Consider the following 12,632-nt stretch of genomic DNA (forward strand, 5'->3'; position numbering starts at 1 on the left):
TCCGATTCCATTTTCAATTCTGACAAAATAGAGGAAAACAAAAACGATAAAGCATGTTTTCGTCCGTTTCCGTTTTATTTTCAACCCTACAAGGGAGGGAGTCGACCCTTTTTTCAAAAACCAATTGACTGAAAATTAACCTAATGCTTAGTTAGAGATTATCATTGAATCTTAGTTGCAACCCATGTTAAGCAATCTAATGGTTCGGAACATGTTTTCTACTTGAAAGTCATGGTGCAACTCAAGCTCACTAGTAGTGAATAGGCTATTTGTAGCTAGGCGTTTTCAAAGTTGGTGGCGGCATGCCACCAAGTTGGCGCCACTGTTATTCTCGACTGGTAGCGTTGCGAGTTTGACGATTGAGTGCAGAGCTAGGGCGGCGCTCTCAATGCAAACATTTAAAAATGCTCTAATGAGGCCGGCGATCAGGGGCCGTTGAGTGCAGAGTGCAGAGGTATGGTGGCGATCTGAATCTAAATCTTAGGAAAAAGTTCTAACTCAAGATAGGGCGGTTGGCGATTGAGTGCAGAGCTAGTAAGGATGAAAATTTTACCCACGGGTACGGGTACCCAGGGCCCAATTTAGGCTGCGTGCATGCTAGATGGGTCTATTTTTTTTTCCTCTACCTTTTCCTATATGCACTGTGCCAGAAATAATGGGCCCCCATTTTGGTTGAGCCCCGGGCTATCGTACTTCTTGCCCTAGGCCAGAGCGGGCCTGCGGGTACCCGTGGGTACCGTACCCGCATGGGCATGATATGGGTACACTTTTATACCCATGAGTAGTATACATACCTTACACGTTAAGCCATCGGTAGGACACGGGTATAGCCTCGTAACCGCGGGTATCTCGTATCATGCCCGTTTATTGTCAATTTCTTACGTGACCCGTTCATTTTGTTGACTTACGAGTTAGAACTAGCAAAGAAAGGCGCGGCGGCACGCCGCGCCCTCAAGATAGCCGTGAGTTGAAAAATAAAAGATCATTCTAAAACTTTGCAAAGTTTGAGTAACCAAGACAGCATATTTTAGGGGGCAGCCTGCCGTTGCGTAGCCTGTAGACGGGCCATGTTGTACTTGTAAGTCCATATGCATATAAGCACCATAAAGATACATAAATATAAGAACAAATAGAGATAGAATGGACACTGTTAGGCACAATCAGTTACTCATTGAAAAGCCCTAAAATTGAATAGTGCCACTCGGGATTCCACATCTGAAAGGAGTAGGTGCCAAAAAGAACATGTGAATTTGGTTTAAAGTGACAACAACTACATGTAGAAGCTGAGAATCTACAACCATAAAATAGCTCAAATGCGGTTGGTAAACTTCTCAAATCATTGGTGCCAACATTTCTTCTTTCTTCTTTCATCTTCAGTACCATCAGCATTTCACTTGTTCTAATGGAAACTGAAAATCTCTAAATTTTTGTGTCTTAAATTGAGACATATAAGGGATCTGGACTAATGTACGTTGACATAAACAAAAATCTAGGGGAAATTACTTTGTAGGCAGCGAGAAAATAAAATTTTGGATTTTCAAGAATCATGTCTAGATCAATTACGAAAAAAATTACATGAAGGGCAGGTTAAGCATTATTGTCACATCCTAAATTATGCTTGACGTTGTAGTAGTTCCTTCATGCAGTGATTTTTATCTTACAGATTGCCGGCCAAGTTCACCCGCTGCACCTGATTCTCCGCCGAGCTGGCTGCTCCCCCTCTCCACAATCCGGCCGGTGCCGCAGCCCCGCCCCTCAACTCTCCTGGCAAGCCATAAGAAACATGTGAAGAGCAACAATCCATAGTACATAGCTAGAAATGTCAAGTGGTAGGGACATAAAAGCCTAGGAAAGATTGTAAATATAAATGGTGTGAGTATTGTGTTGCAACAGAGCTATACGAACGCAACCCTGCAACTGTGTTTCTTTCTAGTCCCTTGAAGCAAATATACAACTAAGTAATATTATATGACCTATCTTTAGTTTGAAATATCAATTAATTTTAATTATGTTCACTCTCATATAGAGAAGTCAGCTATATTTAGTTATTTGGATGTAAAGTAAATTACTGTTTAGATAAGTTTTATTAGTCTTTCCTAAGTTTATTTATAGTCCACACAAATCTGAACATTGGGCACAGAGCAACTGTTGTTTCAAATGTTTCTGCAACACTCTAATTGTCTTACTATATATCCGGTTGCTCGGGAAAAAATCTAGTCAGCGCATCATGGGAAAATGAGTGAATTCTTGTAGAATAGATAACCTGTCTCATTATAATTTAGTTATTACCTCAGGTTCATCAAGTAGTATATGTTTTACTTTGTGGCCATTGACATGCTATATAGTATTTTGCAGTTCAAATAGAATATTTCCCCAGCTGGAGTCTTGATGAGTGCTAAAAAATGTCTAATCTAAACTTGTTCTTCAGATATAGTGTAACTGTATTAAAATCGAACAACTATATATCTCGGCGAAATTTGTAAGAATAAGGTCAGCCAGTCGAGACTTTGGGCCTGTTGGCCCAGTTTGAAATCACTGGAAAAAAAGGGTAAAAATGATGTGTTCTAACGAAATGAGACAGAGGCAAAGTAACGTACATAGTTTCCATGTAGTGCAGTATGAATATCTAAATGCTTATGTTCTTCTGAATACTCATGAGATAGTTTCATTCTTCATGGTTTGCTAGCTTACTTGCAAAAACGTTTCTTTATGCATAATCTTAGTTGGCAATTCATAACTATAAAGCTCTTGGGAGAAAAAGACTGGAGCACAAGAAATCCTGAACTGTCCTTCTATCATCCAAATAAGTTCACACTTTTATGTTACTTAAAGTGACGTTTAGGCGTAATTTTCTTGTATATTACGAACAATCCAGAACCTCTATCCTGCAAGCACTATTGCTTAGAACACTCCCATGCACCTTCATTTTCCTATCTTCCACATATAGATAATTAACACTGTATGTCAGCTTTTTAAAACATTATTATGTGTATTTTGCCAATTAATAGTGCAAGGACCTTATAGCCCGATTGCATGGAAATCTACAACTCAGCTTGAATCATCTATGGATTTTATCCTTCAGAAGAGACCGTAAGATTTCTCTCAATGTCTAATGTATTTGTAGAGGGCCTGAGTACAGTTAAGAATACGATAAAGCAAAAAAAAATCGAGGTTACTTGTTGAATAACACTATAATTATAAGGAAAAATAACTTGGCTCTGCTGCTGTATTTAGACACCGACACTTATAAGGGCTTTTAAATGTGTAGTCGTAGAGATGAGGTTTCTTCCAACATTCTTTGCATCATAAGGCTAAGTACTTACCGGTTTGATGGTAGTGCATGCCCTTCTCTTTTGATCGTATTACAAAAAATACAGCTAAAATGTGGGATGAAAGTTTTTTGTTAACAAACATAAAATATCTACCAGTAAACTTCCCTGAAATTAACCTCTACTATGTTCTAGTACATGTTCAACACTGCTAAAAGATAATGCATATTTTCAGTAAAAAGTATGTAACAAAGTAGTAACATACCTTCATGATTGATCTTTGAAAGAAATTATACCTCTAATACATGCTGAGCATAGGCAAATGACAGTGCATATTGTCAGTAAAAATAGGTAACATACCAGTGACACACCAGGGATGCTAAAATGAACATGATCAGAGTCTTCAGAGGAGATTTACATGTAACCTGGGGCTTTCATTTTGAAAGCATCTTTTCTTTGGAACTTCAGCATTCTGATTTGTGTCACACTTTCCGAACATATTTTAACATCATGGCCATCTAAATTTTCATCAACAAAAATCCTCACTCGGATACAACAACCATGTCTTATCAAAAATCAAAATAGGGGAACTATATACCGATTTGGAACTCAATGTCTTGGATGGACACTCATAAATCATCCAAATATCGAAGGTATATTCTATAGGAAACTGAGAATATCAAATTGCACACCTAAGGTTTAATGGAACACTAAAAACTAAATTATGTGCTACAAGTTGTCACATTTTGATACCCTCTTACTTGTTATCCAAGAGGGGACACCCACAACGACACATGCTGCTTGGCACCAAAGAGGACTTGACAAACTCCAGCTTCAGACGTTTGTGTGGAATGGTATCGTGGCTCCAGTCCATCTCTTCATGATTGTCCTTCCCTAGAGTTCATAAAAGCTGAGGTAACTAATAATCAAGATCCCATGGAAGCATTTCAAGTAAGCAAGCGGTGCAGAATTAGATAGCCATAAATATCTTTTCGTAATAATGAAGAAACAGTACAAACATAAAAACCAAATTTTCCGTTGTCTTGAAACATATGCTAAAATTACTATTTGCTAACTTTCTCGCTTGTGAATCACGACACACCTGAGATTCCACTCTCAAATATACAGGTGGTCCTTCCCATATGTTATTATTCACGTATTCCACTCCTACATGGAATATCAGGCGTAGTTTCTCGGCAATGTAGTGCTCCTGATCCCGAGAAGGCGCAAGCATTGCTTGTCTTTGAGTGCCCACCCGACTGGATAGGCAGCAGGGCCACCGTCCAGGTGAGGATTTTCTGTGGAAAAACCTGAGTGGGGATGGCTGGAGCACCTTGGCATCAGGCCACTGGCCACGAAGGAGCTTCACCGGCATGTTGTACAATCAACATTCGAATTTAGAACTCCGCAGGTACCTACATGAACCCTAATTATCAGTAATTTAGCTAATCACTTTGTGACTGGAATTAAAATTTAACAATAAAGCTATTAAACACCTCTTCTTCCAGTGCCAGTTTGCGAGATCTATTTGGTATGTCATCCAAGTAGCGTCTACCTTGTATCCTCCCACTAGCGTGGCCAATGTCTTTGGTAATTGGCTTCATGGTATAGATTCAAGGTTCAAGTTGCTTCTTAGGGTGGGGGCGCTAGCAGTTATCTGGGCGCTTTGGCTGAGTAGAAATGACAAGATTTTTGATGACATTAACTCCTCTTTGCTGCAGGTTATCTACAGATGTACGGGGATTCTTCGTTCGTGATTACCTCTTCAGCGTATGGAGAACCGAGACCTATTTACGGAGGTCTGTACACGATTGGAGGCTACGGCGAGGGATACTTTTTCCCTACATGGGTGGCAGCATAGTCTACGGATTGAAGCCCCATCCCCATCATAGGCGTTTTACGTTTCATCGTTCCGATATGTATTTCGCCTAGTTTCTAGTTTGGCATCTTTTATTCTAGACTTGACTATCATAAACGGCTGTGTGCATCCTGGTTATGCAGAGGCTAGATGTAATTGCTTCCTAAAAGTAATAAAACATCCTTTATCAAAAAAAAAAATAGTAAAAAACTTTGAGAATTTATACAAATATGCAGTTGTGGTAGCGTTCTCAATGAAAAAATCGATCGAAAGCATTGAAGAACCACTCTGCTATTGACAGCATGCTGAAGTCAGCGACTTTCTCAACAAAAATAACTAAGGAGGCATGATTTTTTCAGTAAAAACAGAGAAACACAACCAATAAAGTGCAACAAAAAGATAGTTGCATGTTTTAAATAGTTGCATGCAGAGTACTATGTCATGAGCGCCAAGCATTAAATAGTTACAAGGTTGTGACATTGGCCATGATAAAATTACTATGCAAAGCTTGTCTTTTCTGACCTCTTCCTGAAGCTAAGAGCAAGGAGAAACTGTAATACCTTCAAAGCACTACGGGAAAAATTGCCGCTGCCGTGCAGGAAATCATTGCCGTGAGCCGCTGCACGACAAAGAAATCTTTGCCGTGAGGGGCAAGCAGGACGCACGGCAAAGACATTCCGCACGGCAACGATTTCTAGCAGCGCACGGCAACGAACAGCCGCACGGCATACTCTTCAGCAGCGCACGGCAAAGAAGCTTGGCACGGCAAAGCCTAAGAAGCACGCACGGCAAAGAAAAGCATCACGGCAAAGATCCTGCACACCGCACGACAAAGTAAAGATGCACGGCAAAAGGGTCTGGACGTTTCCGTGGCGCACCCTTTGCCGTGCGGCAAGACAAATTGCACGGCAAAGGGGCCTTTGTCGTGCGACTCCTTCTTTGCCGTGCGCCATACTTCATTTTATTGGTTTTTTCTTTGTATTTTATTTCATCTCATACTTATATTTATTTTTTTATTAGTTTCACTTTTTGATGAATATTTATTAGTGTTAATTAAGACAATGTGCACTACAAAATTACTCTCCATGTTCATCCCCCACATATATCAGGGTTTCGGAGCAATTAATACGCGCTTCGGAAAATCTGCTAAGTGTTATCGCCCAAATGTGAGGAAGGTCACACCGAGGAGCTACTTTTGCACAATTACACCTTGCATCACACTTTGACACATAGCATAGGCCCACATGCAAGATTTGGTGGGGTTTCGGTGTTTCGGCGGTCGTTCTCCCGCTCCTCCCCCCAAAACAGCGGAACGCGTGCCCCGGCGGGTCTACCCCCCTAGATTTCTCCGCGCGAGGGTGCACCAATGTACATTTTCATTCTTTTAGGTTTATTTAGGACATATACACATGGAGAAACAAGATTGGGACCCTTACGCACATACACCTGCATCTCGAGCCATTATCACACGATCGAGGGTGTGCCTGATCTACTAGTTAGGGTTCGGCGTAGGGTTAGGGCTAGGGTCTAGGGTTTAGGGGAGCTACTTTTGCACCATTAGACCTTGCACCACACTTTGACACATATAATAGGTCCACATGCAAGGTTTGGTGGGGTTCCGGTGCTCCGACGGTCGTTCTCCCCCTCCTCCCCCCCAAAACAACGGAACGTGTGCCCCGGCGGGTCTACCCCCTAGATTTCTCCGCGCGAGGGTGCACCAATGTACATTTTCATTCTTTTAGGTTTGTTTAGTACATATACACATGGAGAACCAAGATTGGGACCCTTTGGCACATATACCCGCAGCTAGAGCCATTATGACACGATCGAGGGTGTGCCTGATCTACTGGTTAGGGTTAGGTGTAGGGTTAGGGCTAGGGTTTAGGGGCTAGGGCTAGGGTTTAGGTTAAAGGTAAGTATTTATGGTTAGGTATAGGTTTAGGATTTAGGGTTAGGGTTAGGGTTTATGATGCATGGTTCTGCAGCTCCGGCGTCGTGGTTTAGGGATTTAGAGGGGTTTAAGGCTCGAAGCCTCCCCAGTTTAGGGTTTAGGGTTTAGGGGAGCTACTTTTGCACCATTAGACCTTGAACCACACTTTGACACATATCATAGGTCCACATGCAAGATTTGGTGGGGTCCGGTGCTCCGGCGGTCGTTATCCCCCTCCTCCCCCCAAAACAACGGAACGTGTGCCCCGGCGGGTCTACCCCCTAGATTTCTCCGCGCGAGGGTGCACCAATGTAATTTTTCATTCTTTTAGGTTTGTTTAGTACATATTGATGGCGTGTATTTCACACGTTCGTTGGGCAACCCCAAGAGGAAGGTATGATGCGCACAGCAGCAAGTTTTCCCTCAGAAAGAAACCAAGGTTTATCGAACCAGGAGGAGCCAAGAAGAACGTTGAAGGTTGATGGCGGCGGGATGTAGTGCGGCGCAACACCGGAGATTCCGGCGCCAACGTGGAACCTGCACAACACAACCAAAGTACTTTGCCCCAACGAAACAAGTGAGGTTGTCAATCTCACCGGCTTGCTGTAACAAAGGATTAACCGAATTGTGTGGAAGATGATTGTTTGCGGAGAAAACAGTAAAAACAAGTATTGCGAGCATATTTGTATTTCAGTATTAAAAGAATGGACCGGGGTCCACAGTTCACTAGAGGTGTCTCTCCCATAAGATAAAAGCATGTTGGGTGAACAAATTACAATCGGGCAATTGACAAATAGAGAGGGCATAACAATGCACATACATGTCATGATAAGTATAGTGAGATTTAATTGGGCATTACGACAAAGTACATAGACCGCCATCCAACTGCATCTATGCCTAAAAAGTCCACCTTCGAGGTTATCGTCCGAACCCCTTCCAGTATTAAGTTGCAAAGCAACAGACAATTGAATTAAGTATGGTGCGTAATGTAATCAATAACTACATCCTCGGACATAGCATCAATGTTTTATCCCTAGTGGCAACAGCACAATACAACCTTAGAACTTTCTGTCACTGTCCCAGGTGTCAATGCAGGCATGAACCCACTATCGAGCATAAATACTCCCTCTTGGAGTTACTAGCATCAACTTGGCCGGAGCCTCTACTAATAACGGAGAGCATGCAAGATCATAAACAACACATATGCAATAACTTGATAATTAACATAACATGGTATTCTCTATCCATCGGATCCCGACAAACACAACATAGAGTATTACGGATAGATGATCTTGATCATGTTAGGCAGCTCACAAGATCCAACAATGAAGCACAATGAGGAGAAGACAACCATCTAGCTACTGCTATGGACCCATAGTCCAGGGGTGAACTACTCACTCATCACTCCGGAGGCGACCATGGCGGTGTAGAGTCCTCCGGGAGATGAATCCCCTCTCCGGCAGGGTGCCGGAGGAGATCTCCAGAATCCCCCGAGATGGGATCGGCGGCGGCGGCGTCTCGCAAGGTTTTCCGTATCGTGGTTTTTCGCCTCGGGGGTTTCGCGACGGAGGCTTTAAGTAGGCGGAAGGGCGAGTCGGGGGCCGACGAGGGGCCCACACCACGGGGCGGCGCGGGCCCCCCTTGGCCGCGCCGCCTTGTGGTTTGGCCACCTCGTGGCCCCACTTCGTATGCTCTTCGGTCTTCCGGAAGGTTCGTGGCGAAATAGGCCCCTGGGTCTTTGTTTCGTCCAATTCCGAGAATATTTCGTTACTAGGATTTCGAAACCAAAAACAGCAGAAAACAGGAACCGGCACTTCGGCATCTTGTTAATAGGTTAGTTCCAGAAAATGCACGAATATGACATAAAGTGTGCATAAAACATGTAGGTATCATCAATAATATGGCATAGAACATAAGAAATTATCGATACGTCGGAGACGTATCACATATACACATGGAGAACCAAGATTGGGACCCTTTGGCACATATACCCGCAGCTAGAGCCATTATGACACGATCGAGGGTGTGCCTGATCTACTGGTTAGGGTTAGGTATAGGGTTAGGGCTAGGGTTTAGGGGCTAGGGCTAGGGTTTAGGTTAAAGGTAAGTATTTATGGTTAGGTATAGGTTTAGGGTTTAGGGTTAGGGGTTAGGGTTTATGATGCATGGTTCTGCAGCTCCGGCGTCGTGGTTTAGGGATTTAGAGGGGTTTAAGGCTCGAAGCCTCCCTAGTTTAGGGTTTAGGGTTTAGGGGAGCTACTTTTGCACCATTAGACCTTGCACCACACTTTGACACATATCATAGGTCCACATGCAAGATTTGGTGTGGTTCCGGTGCTCCGGCGGTCGTTATCCCCCTCCTCCCCCCAACACAACGGAACGTGTGCCCCGGCGGGTCTACCCCCCTAGATTTCTCCGCGCGAGGGTGCACTAATGTAACTTTTCATTCTTTTAGGTTTTTTTAGTACATATACACATGGAGAACCAAGATCGGGACCCTTTGGCACATATACCCGCAGCTAGAGCCATTATGACACGATCGAGGGTGTGCCTGATCTACTGGTTGGGGTTAGGTGTAGGGTTAGGGCTAGGGTTTAGGGGCTAGGGCTAGGGTTTAGGTTAAAGGTAAGTATTTATGGTTAGGTATAGGTTTAGGGTTTAGGGTTAGGGTTTATGATGCATGGTTCTGCAGCTCCGCGTCGTGGTTTAGGGATTTAGAGGGGTTTAGGGCTCGAAGCCTCCCCAGTTTAGGGTTTAGGTTTTAGGGGACCTACTTTTGCACCATTAGACCTTGCACCACACTTTGACACATATCATAGGTCCACATGACAGATTTGGTGGGGGTTCCGGTGCTCCAGCGGTCGTTATCCCCCTCCTCCCCCCAAAACAACGGAACGTGTGCCCCGGCGGGTCTACCCCCCTAGATTTCTCCGCGCGAGGGTGCACCAATGTACATTTTCATTCTTTTAGGTTTGTTTAGTACATATACACATGGAGAACCAAGATTGGGACCCTTTGGCACATATACCCGCAGCTAGAGCCATTATGACACGATCGAGGGTGTGCCTGATCTACTGGTTAGGGTTAGGTGTAGGGTTAGGGCTAGGGTTTAGGGGCTAGGGCTAGGGTTTAGGTTAAAGGTAAGTATTTATGGTTAGGTATAGGTTTAGGGTTTAGGGTTAGGGTTTATGATGCATGGTTCTGCAGCTCCGGCGTCGTGGTTTAGGGATTTAGAGGGGTTTAGGGCTCGAAGCCTCCCCAGTTTAGGGTTTAGGGTTTAGGGGAGCTAATTTTGCACCATTAGACCTTGCACCACACTTTGACACATATCATAGGTCCACATGCAAGATTTGGTGGGGTTCCGGTGCTCCGGCGGTCGTTATCCCCCTCCTCCCCCAAAACAACGGAACGTGTGCCCCGGCGGGTCTACCCCCCTAGATTTATCCGCGCGAGGGTGCACCAATGTAACTTTTCATTCTTTTAGGTTTTAGTACATATACACATGGAGAACCAAGATTGGGACCCTTTGGCACATATACCCGCAGCTAGAGCCATTATGACACGATCGAGGGTGTGCCTGATCTACTGGTTAGGGTTAGGTGTAGGGTTAGGGCTAGGGTTTAGGGGCTAGGGCTAGGGTTTAGGTTAAAGGTAAGTATTTATGGTTAGGTATAGGTTTAGGGTTTAGGGTTAGGGTTAGGGTTTATGATGCATGGTTCACGGCTCCGGCGTCGTGGTTTAGGGATTTAGAAGGGTTTAAGGCTCGAAGCCTCCCCAGTTTAGGGTTTAGGGTTTAGGGGAGCTACTTTTGCACCATTAGACCTTGCACCACACTTTGACACATATAATAGGTCCACATGCAAGATTTGGTGGGGTTCCGGTGCTCCGGCGGTCGTTATCCCCCTCCTCCCCCCAAAACAGCGGAACGTGTGCCCGGCGGGTCTACCCCCTAGATTTCTCCGCGAGGGTGCACCAATGTACATTTTCATTCTTTTAGGTTTGTTTAGTACATATACACATGGAGAACCAAGATTGGGACCCTTTGGCACATATACCCGCAGCTAGAGCCATTATGACACGATCGAGGGTGTGCCTGATCTACTGGTTAGGGTTAGGTGTAGGGTTAGGGCTAGGGTTTAGGGGCTAGGGCTAGGGTTTAGGTTAAAGGTAAGTATTTATGGTTAGGTATAGGTTTAGGGTTTAGGGTTAGGGTTTATGATGCATGGTTCTGCAGCTCCGGCGTCGTGGTTTAGGGATTTAGAGGGGTTTAGGGCTCGAAGCCTCCCCAGTTTAGGGTTTAGGGTTTAGGGGAGCTAATTTTGCACCATTAGACCTTGCACCACACTTTGACACATATCATAGGTCCACATGCAAGATTTGGTGGGGTTCCGGTGCTCCGGCGGTCGTTATCCCCCTCCTCCCCCCAAAACAACGGAACGTGTGCCCCGGCGGGTCTACCCCTCTAGATTTATCCGCGCGAGGGTGCACCAATGTACATTTTCATTCTTTTAGGTTTTAGTACATATACACATGGAGAACCAAGATTGGGACCCTTTGGCACATATACCCATGACTAGAGCCATTATGACACGATCGAGGGTGTGCTCGATCTCTCGGTTAGGGTTAGGTGTAGGGTTAGGGCTAGGGTTTAGGGGCTAGGGCTAGGGTTTAGGTTAAAGGTAAGTATTTATGGTTAGGTATAGGTTTAGGGTTTAGGGTTAGGGTTAGGGTTTATGATGCATGGTTCTCGCAGCTCACGTCGTGGTTTAGGGATTTAGAAGGGTTTAAGGCTCGAAGCCTCCCCGGTTTAGGGTTTAGGGTTTAGGGGAGCTACTTTTGCACCATTAGACCTTGCACCACACTTTGACACATATAATAGGTCCACATGCAAGATTTGGTGGGGTTCGGTGCTCCGGCGGTCGTTATCCCCCTCCTCCCCAAAACAACGGAACGTGTGCCCGGCGGGTCTACCCCTAGATTTCTCTGCGCGAGGGTGCACCAATGTAACTTTTCATTCTTTTAGGTTTGTTTAGTACATATACACATGGAGAACCAAGATCGGGACCCTTTGGCACATATACCCGCAGCTAGAGCCATTATGACACGATCGAGGGTGTGCCTGATCTACTGGTTAGGGTTAGGGCTAGGGTTTAGGGGCTAGGTCTAGGGTTTAGGTTAAAGGTAAGTATTTATGGTTAGGTATAGGTTTAGGGTTTAGGGTTAGGGTTTATGATGCATGGTTCTGCAGCTCCGGCGTCGTGGTTTAGGGATTTAGAGGGGTTTAGGGCTCGAAGCCTCCCCAGTTTAGGGTTTAGGGTTTAGGGGACCTACTTTTGCACCATTAGACCTTGCACCACACTTTGACACATATCATAGGTCCACATACGAGATTTGGTGGGGTTCCGGTGCTCCGGCGGTCGTTATCCCCCTCCTCCCCCCAAAACGACGGAACGTGTGCCCCGGCGGGTCTACCCCCTAGATTTCTCCGCGCGAGGGTGCACCAATGTACATTTTCATTCTTTTAGGTTTGTTTAGTACATATACACATGTAGAACCAAGATTGGGACCCTTTGGC

The sequence above is a fragment of the Lolium rigidum genome, chromosome 3 (assembly GCF_022539505.1).
Source record: "Lolium rigidum isolate FL_2022 chromosome 3, APGP_CSIRO_Lrig_0.1, whole genome shotgun sequence".
Lineage (NCBI taxonomy): Eukaryota > Viridiplantae > Streptophyta > Magnoliopsida > Poales > Poaceae > Lolium > Lolium rigidum.